The following is a 10,078-nucleotide window of genomic DNA, read 5'->3' as shown; positions in this document are numbered from 1 at the left end:
TGACAGTATGAAAACACTTCACTTGCCTCTGTGTTAGTTCCTAAAGAATGATGGAAAGATGCAAACTCACAGCAGTTCATAGATGGTTACAGTAAGACGAAGCACGGTCTATATCATAACCCAAGGCACTTTTAAAAGGAAAAATAGCTTTCTCAAGCCAAGTTTCTGGTGTATATTGCAGGTAGCCAATTCCAGGCCAACAACTATGTGTTCCACTTGGTCACTGGTCAGATCAAGTTCCTCTTATCTTCCGGTTTTCATTGATCATAACTCTCTGAATGTAAGAAATTCATACACTTTGATTTGTTGTATTTACTCTGGTACCACTGATGAGAGACTGATGATGTGGTACAAGGAGTTGTGAAGGATAGTGGAAAATGCATCCCCTATTTGACTAACTGCTGCCCCATAAGGAAAAGTACGAGGGTCTATGAAAAGAGAAATAGTAAATTTCAGGAGAAATTCAACCCTCTAGCCCAGGCTGTCTTTCACAGCTGACAAGTGCATGTTTTTGACACATATTTTTTTTTTCAATCCCCAAGGGGAACCTTAAATTTTTCTTTAAGCCAACTAAAAGTCCTACACCTGTGTAGTCCTCTGAGTCAAGGTCAGCTGTAGTACCTTAAGATTCAATTTATCTGTTGATTATTAAAAGCTTTTTTTCATATTCATTTATTTTGGGGGAGGTGCATGTGCTCCAGAGCATGCATGGGGGTGTCAGAGGAAAACATATGAATCAGATCACTCCTTCTACCAAGTGGATTTTTGAGATCAAGTTCTGGTCGTCAGGCTTGGTAGTAGATACCTTTATGTGCTAAACTGTCTCCACAGCACACAATGGGCAACATCCTTCCCACATATCCAGAATACCATGGTAACTTCAAGCTAAACTTCCCCCATGGGAAGAGGGAAATGGAAAACATATAGAGCCCTATAGTTCTTTGTAACAATCACATTTATTGGACAGACAATGAAAATCATCTTGGCCTGGCAGTGGGGAGCCTAGGTTATGTGCTTGAGCCTTCTCTTTGGGATGAGCTCTATGTCCATTAGGACGGAGAAGTCCCAAATTTATCATTAGAGTACCTATCTTTGCTATTAGTTTTTGCAACTATATCTGGAGGGTGAGGAAAATGCCATTTAGGGAGATGAAACAATTTCATAGCTGCAAAAGTCACTGATTTAACCATCACAGCTTGGGATCTTGAAATATAGTTTCCTCAGACTGTATGTATTCAATCTATCTACCCACAGTCAGTTCTTGGTGAAAGGACCCAGCCTTCAAAGTCCTTTCTATACATTCATCTACTAGGTGGGATTACAGTTATGTGCAATACCACTCTATTTCTACTTTCTCATTTTAATGATTATTTCATAATGTCTCTCAAATAGCAATCTAGAGTAAAAAAGAAAACATCTCCCCATCTTTGGGCTATTCCCATGTTAAAGTTGACATAGCTTGATGAGAAATACTCAAGAAGATATAGTCTCATATTAGTTTCAGTCTTAACTCCAAGAGCAGTTCTATCCAAACAGCACCCTTGGTGGTGTTGGTTCATTTCAACTTAAAAGATTACTCAGGTCAATTTCATTGTATTTGGAAAAATGGTTCATTCTTGCATGGACTTTTTCACTGGAAAGATACTTGGTAGAAGCAACAAGCACCATCCCACACACAAATCATCCTAAGATTATACAACTACATTATTTCTTGGAATATTCTTGAAAAGCCTGAGTCATGTTGATTATTAATATTTAATGTTCTTTTCTTTGTAACTTTTATTGTTTTTATTATTATTATTATTATTATTATTATTATTATTATTATTATTATTAGTGTGTGACGTTATGCATATACCACTGCATGTCTGTGTCTGCCAAGAGACAAAGTTCAGAAGTCAGTTCTCTCTTTCAATAGTGGGTCCCATGACTCAGGTACTCAGGCTTGCCTGTCAAGTGTTTTTACCCACCTTACCCACCAAGCTATCTGGCCAGTCCTTGAAAATATTCCTATTGCACTTTTACTCTATATTTTCACCAACTATACCTTTCTGGGTTGAGCTGTAAGCATATGTGTACATATAGAGCACATACCAGTTACTTCTTTAAGAAGGCATTATACCTTAATGTTCTAGCATTCATTGTTTCCACTGATGTGGTAGTGATCATCGGAATCTCTTCCCTGCCTAAGGACTATGACTGTGTTACTGTAAACAATGAGATGCTAATATGAAAAGATTGTTTCATCTTCTCTGTATCCAACACATCTGGGGATCACTGAGCTTCTTAAACCCAAAATGTTTTGACTTCAGGGGCCTGTTAGTAACTACTTCTATTCTTTTTTTTCTCACAAATCCACTTTTATTTATTTACTTTCATTAGTTTATATCCGGGAAGGGTACAGCATCACACAGATTCTGTGTCTGATGGCCTTTGCAGGAAGGTTGCTTCGGAATTTGGCACAAACCATGCCACTGTTTCCATGGGCCCCGGTTACTTTTCCCCAGATCACTCTGGTTTTGTTTGGTTTGCCTGCAGGTGTCACTGTGTTGTTTTTTGCTTTATACACATAAGCACATCTCTTGCCCAAGTAGAATTCAGTTTCATCTCGAGCATAAACACCTTCAATTTTAAGAAGAGCTGTGTGCTCTGTCTGGTTCCGGAGACCTCGCTTATAGCCAGCAAAAATGGCCTTGCACCAAAGCCTTCCAGACATATTTGCCTTTTAGAAGTCCTGTTCCCAGCAGGCCTTCCCCGGCGCCAAGATCACTTCTATTCTTTTAGCTCTTAATTCTGTATTCTGTTTACTCCCAGTTACCTGATTATGTGTATTTTTAAATCATTTAGCATTGTCCCTCATCTCTGAAGGCTTGTTAATTTATAGTGAAGTTAATTCTCTCTATATTCAGATTACACAATTTTCAGCATCATGTTTACTGAATTCATTATATCATCTTCATTCTTCTTAATGTGTTCTTGCTATAGTAATTTTCTTCGTGTATTTCCCATTGTTATATTTCACTCATAAAATTCCACTGCTAGGATTTGCTATCTTTTCAGTTCAATGTGAGCATGCTTTCTTTAGTTAACCCTGCACAGTTATAGACACATTTCCCAAGAATCATTGGGAGACTTGGCCAGAGTTGAGTCTGAGAACTCAGTGGCTCTCATTTTACAATTTGTCTTTCTGGAAGTCCCTCCTTTTTTTCCAGTGGCTACTGCTACCCTGAATGGGGACTTCTGGTTCACACTTTCATTTTGACGTCTTGCCTTTTTTAGGTGGCAGGCAGTCTGAAACATATATTCAGGAAAATAAGCATTTAAATTAAATATCTATACAATCTATATATCTATATTAAATATTTCTCTTAATTCTAAAGTTCAACTTTCTAGTATTTAGCTCTGTTATTCACAGTCTAGTTCTTTTGTTTACTAACTACTTTTTAAAAATATGTGTGTGAAATTGATGTTTGGTTAAATAGGAGGTATTATTTGCTACTGTTGGAAGCAGCGCTGGCACGTTTGCCTTCAGACTTTTCATGTAACATAATACCTTCATGGCTTATGGTGGAACTCAAGATTCTGTGCAAGTTGACCCAAACTTTACTTTTCCTATCTCCTACTCCTTCAATATATAAATGTGATACATCACCTTCTCATGAATTAATTGAAAAAAATTCAAGTACTCCATAAATAAAACAGCTGAGACTAGAACTAGGAAATCTCATACCCTCTTGAAGTTGAGAGCCTGGAAGACATCCATGTACACATGTTGGTGTGTCCTATGTCACTTCCTGTGTTTCCTTGCCCTTTCCCTAATTTTATTTTTTTTCAAATGTTATTTTCTACCCTTTCATCATATCAGTGCTATTCATCTCCAAATCCTCTTTCATCACTTCCAGTAGCAACTATATTATTTCTTTCACTGATGAGTCTAAAGAATATCCTGGGTCTTTGTGCCATGGTATTCTTACAGTGATACGGTTTGGAAATGTTTACTGGGAAATCAATGCTATTAATGTTTCACCCCCAAATCTAGAAGTCATAATAATAGTAAATTCACAATTAGTTGATGACAGAGCATACAGCTGTGTTAAAGGCTGAAAGTGGATCATCCAAAACTGGAAAGTACATTTTACAATTAACTGTTAAAGCAGGTCATTATTACTATGAGCTGGGAAAAGTTGTGATCTTTCCACATAAAATCATCTTTGGCATTGCAGGAATGGAGCTATCAGAATTTCTTATTGATAGCTTATTATTATTAGTCACCTTGATTCAAAAGATTTCTGATATATGCAACATTCATGTTGTCAGCCCAGAAGTAAATCAAGAGAATGTGAAGGTCGTAGATACACATACTCTTCATTTTGACAGTTCATTTTTATCAATGTATCTATGCTCCCACATCCAGACAAAAACAGTCACAGATGTAAGTGGTGCAATGGGAGCTATTCATGTCAGACACAGTGGCTTGAATCCAGCAGAAGGCCAGGGAATGCTTTTTTCATGCTTGAAACCCGAGCTCTTAGAATTTATTACAAATGCATTAGTGCATTTCTCTAAAAATGAACACACATGTGCATTTGCAGATACAAGTTATATCACTACAACAGTCCTGTGAGAGTTTACCTTCTGAGTCACAAATCAGGACATTGCCAAAGCTAGCCATGCCCTTGCTGGATAAAAAAATGTCTGAGAGGTATAAGTTAATAATGTAATGCCAGATTTTCAATATCTAAATAGTAAGGTATATAACAAACTTCATTATAATGAAAACTGCCCTAAAAATTTGAAAGCATGTGTCCATCACAGGTGATTTATTTGAATGCTGAAGTAGTAGCCACTAGTTAGTAAATCATTAACATTTGAAAAATCTCATTGATAGTCTCATAACTTTTTTGGTGATTTATCAATATATACTATGAACTATAGGTCTCATATTCAACAGCATGATCCAGTATGGCTAAAACATGGCTTAGTCTCCATCTGTTTTCACTGTCTATACTCACAGCATAGCAACTGCTAAATATTTTCATCTTATATCATCTCTCTTCATATAAAATGCCTGCACATGTATAGACTTCATTTATGAGCACTGTTTTTTTCCCTAAAGGCAATGGGATAGGAATATGTTGTTTATATTTGTTACGACTATGTGTTTTAGCATACCTACTGGATATTTAATTTACTTGTAAGGAGAATACATATACATATATATGCATATTCATAATATGTGTGACATGAATGTACAACTTGTGCATACACTCTAGTGAGACAATACATATACATAGCATATGTACATATGTCTATGTACTTATACATGGGGTGCATCCATCACCTATTAAATTGATACATTTTTGCTCACATTGCCTCTGTGGTGCTTTTGTAGTGCTTTTGTTTCTGAGATGCAACCATATTAGCACCGATGACTCAAGATAATTGCCATGCATATAACTATGGTATTTGTGAATATGGAGCATCTCTTTTCCACTAATCTGCTTATAAATGTAATATTTTTCCAACATCATTTTATAAGCAAAAGTTTCTTGAAAATTCTTTGTCATGTTGTTCTAGGATATATACTGAAAAAAAAGGACTTGATAGGCTGTAATATATGAGCATTTATAATCTTACTGGATACTGAAAAAAACTTTACATTTATTTAAAGTTTTTACTTTATATCAATTTATGTCACCTTCCACGGAGGCAAATCCTGTTCCCCTGTTCTTGCTAACATTTAACACACTGTCAGACTTCTATTTAAAAAAAATCATAGTTTTATTAGTTCGTGTGTGTGTGTGTGTGTGTGTGTGTGTGTGTGTGTGTGTGTGTATGTGTTGTCTGCATTTATGTCTGTGCAGCACATGTGTCCCTGGTGCCTGTGGAAACCATAAGAAAGTGTTGGATCCTCTGCCATCAGATTTCTTAACATTTTCCTAAGATAATTAGTGGAGAACCAACAAAGTGTATATTGTTTACTTTTTATTTTATTTCTCTTATTTAAAGAATTTGCATTTTCTTTTTTGTGAGTCTAAATCTTCTGCTCATTTTTTCATTGGGTTTTAGTTTCTTTTCAGAATATTATTTTTCTCAAAGATCATCCAGAAAAAATAGTTTAAGAGATAACTCTTTCATGAACAAAATGGAGACCATATAATGTAATGTGATGATAATTTTTGTTCTCAGAAAAGAACAAGAATGCTAAGGTGGAGCACGTCATCTGAGTGTAATAATTATGGCAAACTTTTTAAGTTACATATTTGGAATTGAAAAGGCCCCTTCCTGTGGTGGTACCAGAAACGTTGTTTAGATTGTGATGTGCTTCTGCTCTGGAAGGGTCTGATCCAACCATGCAAAGTTAGCAGGTAGGTCCTGGAAATACTCCATGAAATGCATGCGTCTAAACTTTGCCTTACATTGCTGACTAAAGAAGGCTGCTATTAAGTTCCCATGGGATCTTCTAAACAGATGTGCACAGGTGATGGGAAATCTCAAGTACTCCTCCACTCATAAAGATTATTAGGGGATTAAGAGATCACTTGTCAGCCTTGAAAAGGGTCAATTGGACTCCTGAGCCTTGCTTGAGGGTCAGAGGTATATCCCTGGTATCTTATTGTCCACAGAATCTTTCCTCTCAATGTCTCTTTGTACTTGTGCACCTCAAGAGATGTCTGAGCATATTTTTTAAGACAAAGCACACAGCACAATATAATATATTGTATTAGATAATGTAATGCATACTAAAGAATCCATGTTTTCCTCTCTTAACATGCAGAAAACAGATGTGCTTGAGAAGTTGTTCAGAAGATAAAGGTTTAAAGCAGGAAAATAGTATTTTGTGGTTATGAAAATGAAATAAATATACTTTCAGGTGAGGGTCATGCTGAGCACACAGTCTGAGCCCCACAACTGGAATGGCCATTTGTATACTTTTAAATTGGGGGACTAATTCATTTGACCATCGATATCTGTCTGGTATCATTGACCATACTGAGATATCTATCAATAATAATAACAATTGTGCAAGACCTCTTTCAACATAATAAAGTTTCAATATATTCCCACTCAGAGGACTGAGTCATTGTGTATGGATGCTACAGATCAAATTATGGTAACCAGCTGAGCTAATCTATGTGTGTCTGATGTATAATGTGGAGTGGTGCCCACACTCCATGAGTTCAAGTACTAGGCTTAGAACTAAAGTTAGAACAAGTATAATTTTATAGAATCACCTTTACAATGTAAATTTACTAAACCCAGGAAATCTCCCTCTTTCCCCATGGATTAGTCCAAACACCCAACGTCAGATTCAACCAGCACTTTAAAGTCAGTATTATTCCTTTTAAAGCTCCCTTCCTCTCTTGAAGTTGTAGAGTTTGTTGAATTAGTGGATGTGAAGTTGTTTTTGGGGAAAAAACTAAGCCTACAGTCTATTTTAACTCTTAAAAATGGAGAAAGAAAGTTTGTATTTGGTTTTAGCCTTTACAAGACATTTAAATGCATAGCACAATCCTATCAACATACAAATCATCCTGAGAGATTACAGAATGTAGAGCAGAGTTTTCAGATTTTTGACTCTATGGACATTTTAGGCTGGATAAATTCCTTGTTTCGTAGTTATCTTGCTGAAATCTGTTTAGTTAGCAGTATTTCTACCCTTCCCATGAAATGCCTAAATAGCTCCTTCCACTCTGCAGCTGTGATAACAGACAGCGACAGAAATATTGTCAAGTGTCTGCTCAAGGGCAAAATGCCTCCAAGACACACACCTAAGAAGCACTGAGATAGAGACACTGATTGGGATTTTGTTCTCTAAGGCATGTGTCCAGGGTAGGTGGAAGGTTGCTATTTAGATCTCAGTTACTTCTCTCTTTGTGTGGAGCAACACATCTAACAGAGGGCTAATTTCCAAAATATACAAAAAAAAACCCTAAAAAATGCACAGCAAAAATCAAACTAATACAACTAAACAATAGGATACAGATCTAAACAGATAACTCTCAACATGAGAATCTCAAATGGCCCAGAAGCACTTAAAGAAATGTTCAACATCCTTAGCCATCATGGAAAAGCAGATAAAAATGACTCTGAGATTCCATCTCACACTTGTCTCAATGGCTAAGATAAAAAACACAAGGGACAGTTCATTCTGGCAAGAATGAGCAGCAAGGGGAACACTCCTTCATTGCTGGTGGGAGTGCAAACTTGTACAGCTACTTTGGAATTCAGTATGGCAGTTTCTCAGAAAATTGGAAACTGACCTACCTCAAGACCCCCTTTATCACTCCTGGCAAATACCCAAAGGATGCTCTACTATACCACAAAGACACTTACTCAAATATATTCATAGAAGCTTTATATATAATAGCCAGAAATTGTAAATGACCTAGATGTCTCTTGCCTGAATAATAGATAAAGAAAATGTGGTACAATTACACAATGGAGTATTACTCCATGGACCTAGAAAAGATTACCCTGAGTGTGGTAACTCAGATCAAGAAAGACAAACATGGTATATACTCACTTATAGGTGGATATTAGATATAAAGTAAAAGATAACCAAACTACAATCCACAGACCCAAAGAAGCTAAGTAATCAGGAAGATTCAAGTAAGGACACATGGATCTCACTGTGAAGGGGAAAAATAGACATCACAGGTGCATGGGTGGGGGGAGGTCTGAATAGGGGTGGGTATGGGAATAGGAGGGATCGGGTGAGAGGAGGATGGAGTGAGACAGTACTGGAAAAAAACAACTAGTATCAGGGGCATCTCTGGGATGAACTAGAAACCTAGTGCAATGGAAACTCCCAGGAGTGTGTGAGGGTAACCTTAGCTAAGACTCGTGGAAATTAGAGATTCAAAGCCTGAACCATCTATCTCCTGTAACCAGGTAAGACTTCCAGTGGGGGGAATGGGACCCCAACCCAAGACACATAACCTTTGACCTACAATTTGCCCTGCCTACAAGATATGCTTGTCTAAAAGTGGTGCAGAAATTTGGGAGTGGCCAGTCAATGACTGGTCCAGCTTGAGATCCATGCCATGAGAGGGAGCTCACCTCTGAAACTGCCTAGAGGGGCAGGGCAAAGAGGCTGGACAGACTAGGCAGGTTTTTATTGAACACAGTTTGGAAGGCTTTATTAGGGATACCAAAGAGCTCGATTTCTAGTTTTGGTTTTGATTTCACAGGTGTGAAAAATTACTATGACCCAAGACTCATAGCATCAAGATTTTAGAGGCCTGTTTCTCTGACCTTAAGAAGCTGTCTTTCAGAATACAAGATGTGATCACAGATGAACAAATAATGTGCAAATGACATGAAATAAACATTTTCTCAAAGTTTTAAAGCATAAAAATGTTTTAACTATATATATATATATGCATATATGTAACTAAACCTATGTACACGTGCACACATGCATGTGCGTGTGCACACATGCACACACACAGACACATAATCATATACAGTTTTAATTATCTGATTTCACTTGAAAAAGTTTGCCCTGTCTTTATTGCTCAAGTTTTTAATCTATCATTTCTAGTCAAGCTATGTTTTTTTTTTTTTTTTTTTTTTTTTGGTTTTTCGAGACAGGGTTTCTCTGTGTAGCTTTGTGCCTTTCCTGGGACTCACTTGGTAGTCCAGGCTGGCCTCGAACTCACAGAGATCCTCCTGCCTCTGCCTCCCGAGTGCTGGGATTAAAGGCGTGCGCCACCACCGCCCAGCTAAGCTATGGTTTTTTATATTTATCTATCCAATTCCTACTTCATTAGTGTATACAGTGGCTATTATTGCATTTCATCATGTCCATCTGCACGTGCCTTCTTGTTAATCTTGCTTTTCATATTATTAGACTTTTTATACCAAGGGTATCTTCCGTATCCATGACTATACATGTAGCTTTATCTGTTCTACTTCTATGAATATAATTTTCTTTTATTTGATAATTATTTAAATCTTCTGAGGTAGTCTAGACAATGAAGAAATGACAGAAATTTATAACATTAATGAAGATGGACAGATAAGGGTCAAGGATGAATCAAGAAAAGCCATCAAATCCCGAATTCACGGTGAG

The 10,078-nt window shown here is 37.0% G+C and overlaps 1 pseudogene; it reads right to left on the bottom strand.

Moving 5' to 3' along the window:
* Positions 1–2,351: 2,351 nt before the first annotated feature.
* On the bottom strand, positions 2,352–2,761 carry LOC102916646 (large ribosomal subunit protein eL33 pseudogene; annotated as a pseudogene).
* Between the last annotated feature and the right edge of the window lie 7,317 nt (positions 2,762–10,078).

The sequence above is a fragment of the Peromyscus maniculatus genome, chromosome 1 (assembly GCF_049852395.1).
Source record: "Peromyscus maniculatus bairdii isolate BWxNUB_F1_BW_parent chromosome 1, HU_Pman_BW_mat_3.1, whole genome shotgun sequence".
Taxonomy (NCBI): domain Eukaryota; kingdom Metazoa; phylum Chordata; class Mammalia; order Rodentia; family Cricetidae; genus Peromyscus; species Peromyscus maniculatus.
The sequence above is the reverse complement of the archived record's forward strand: the minus strand, read 5'-3'. Positions and strand labels throughout refer to the sequence as shown.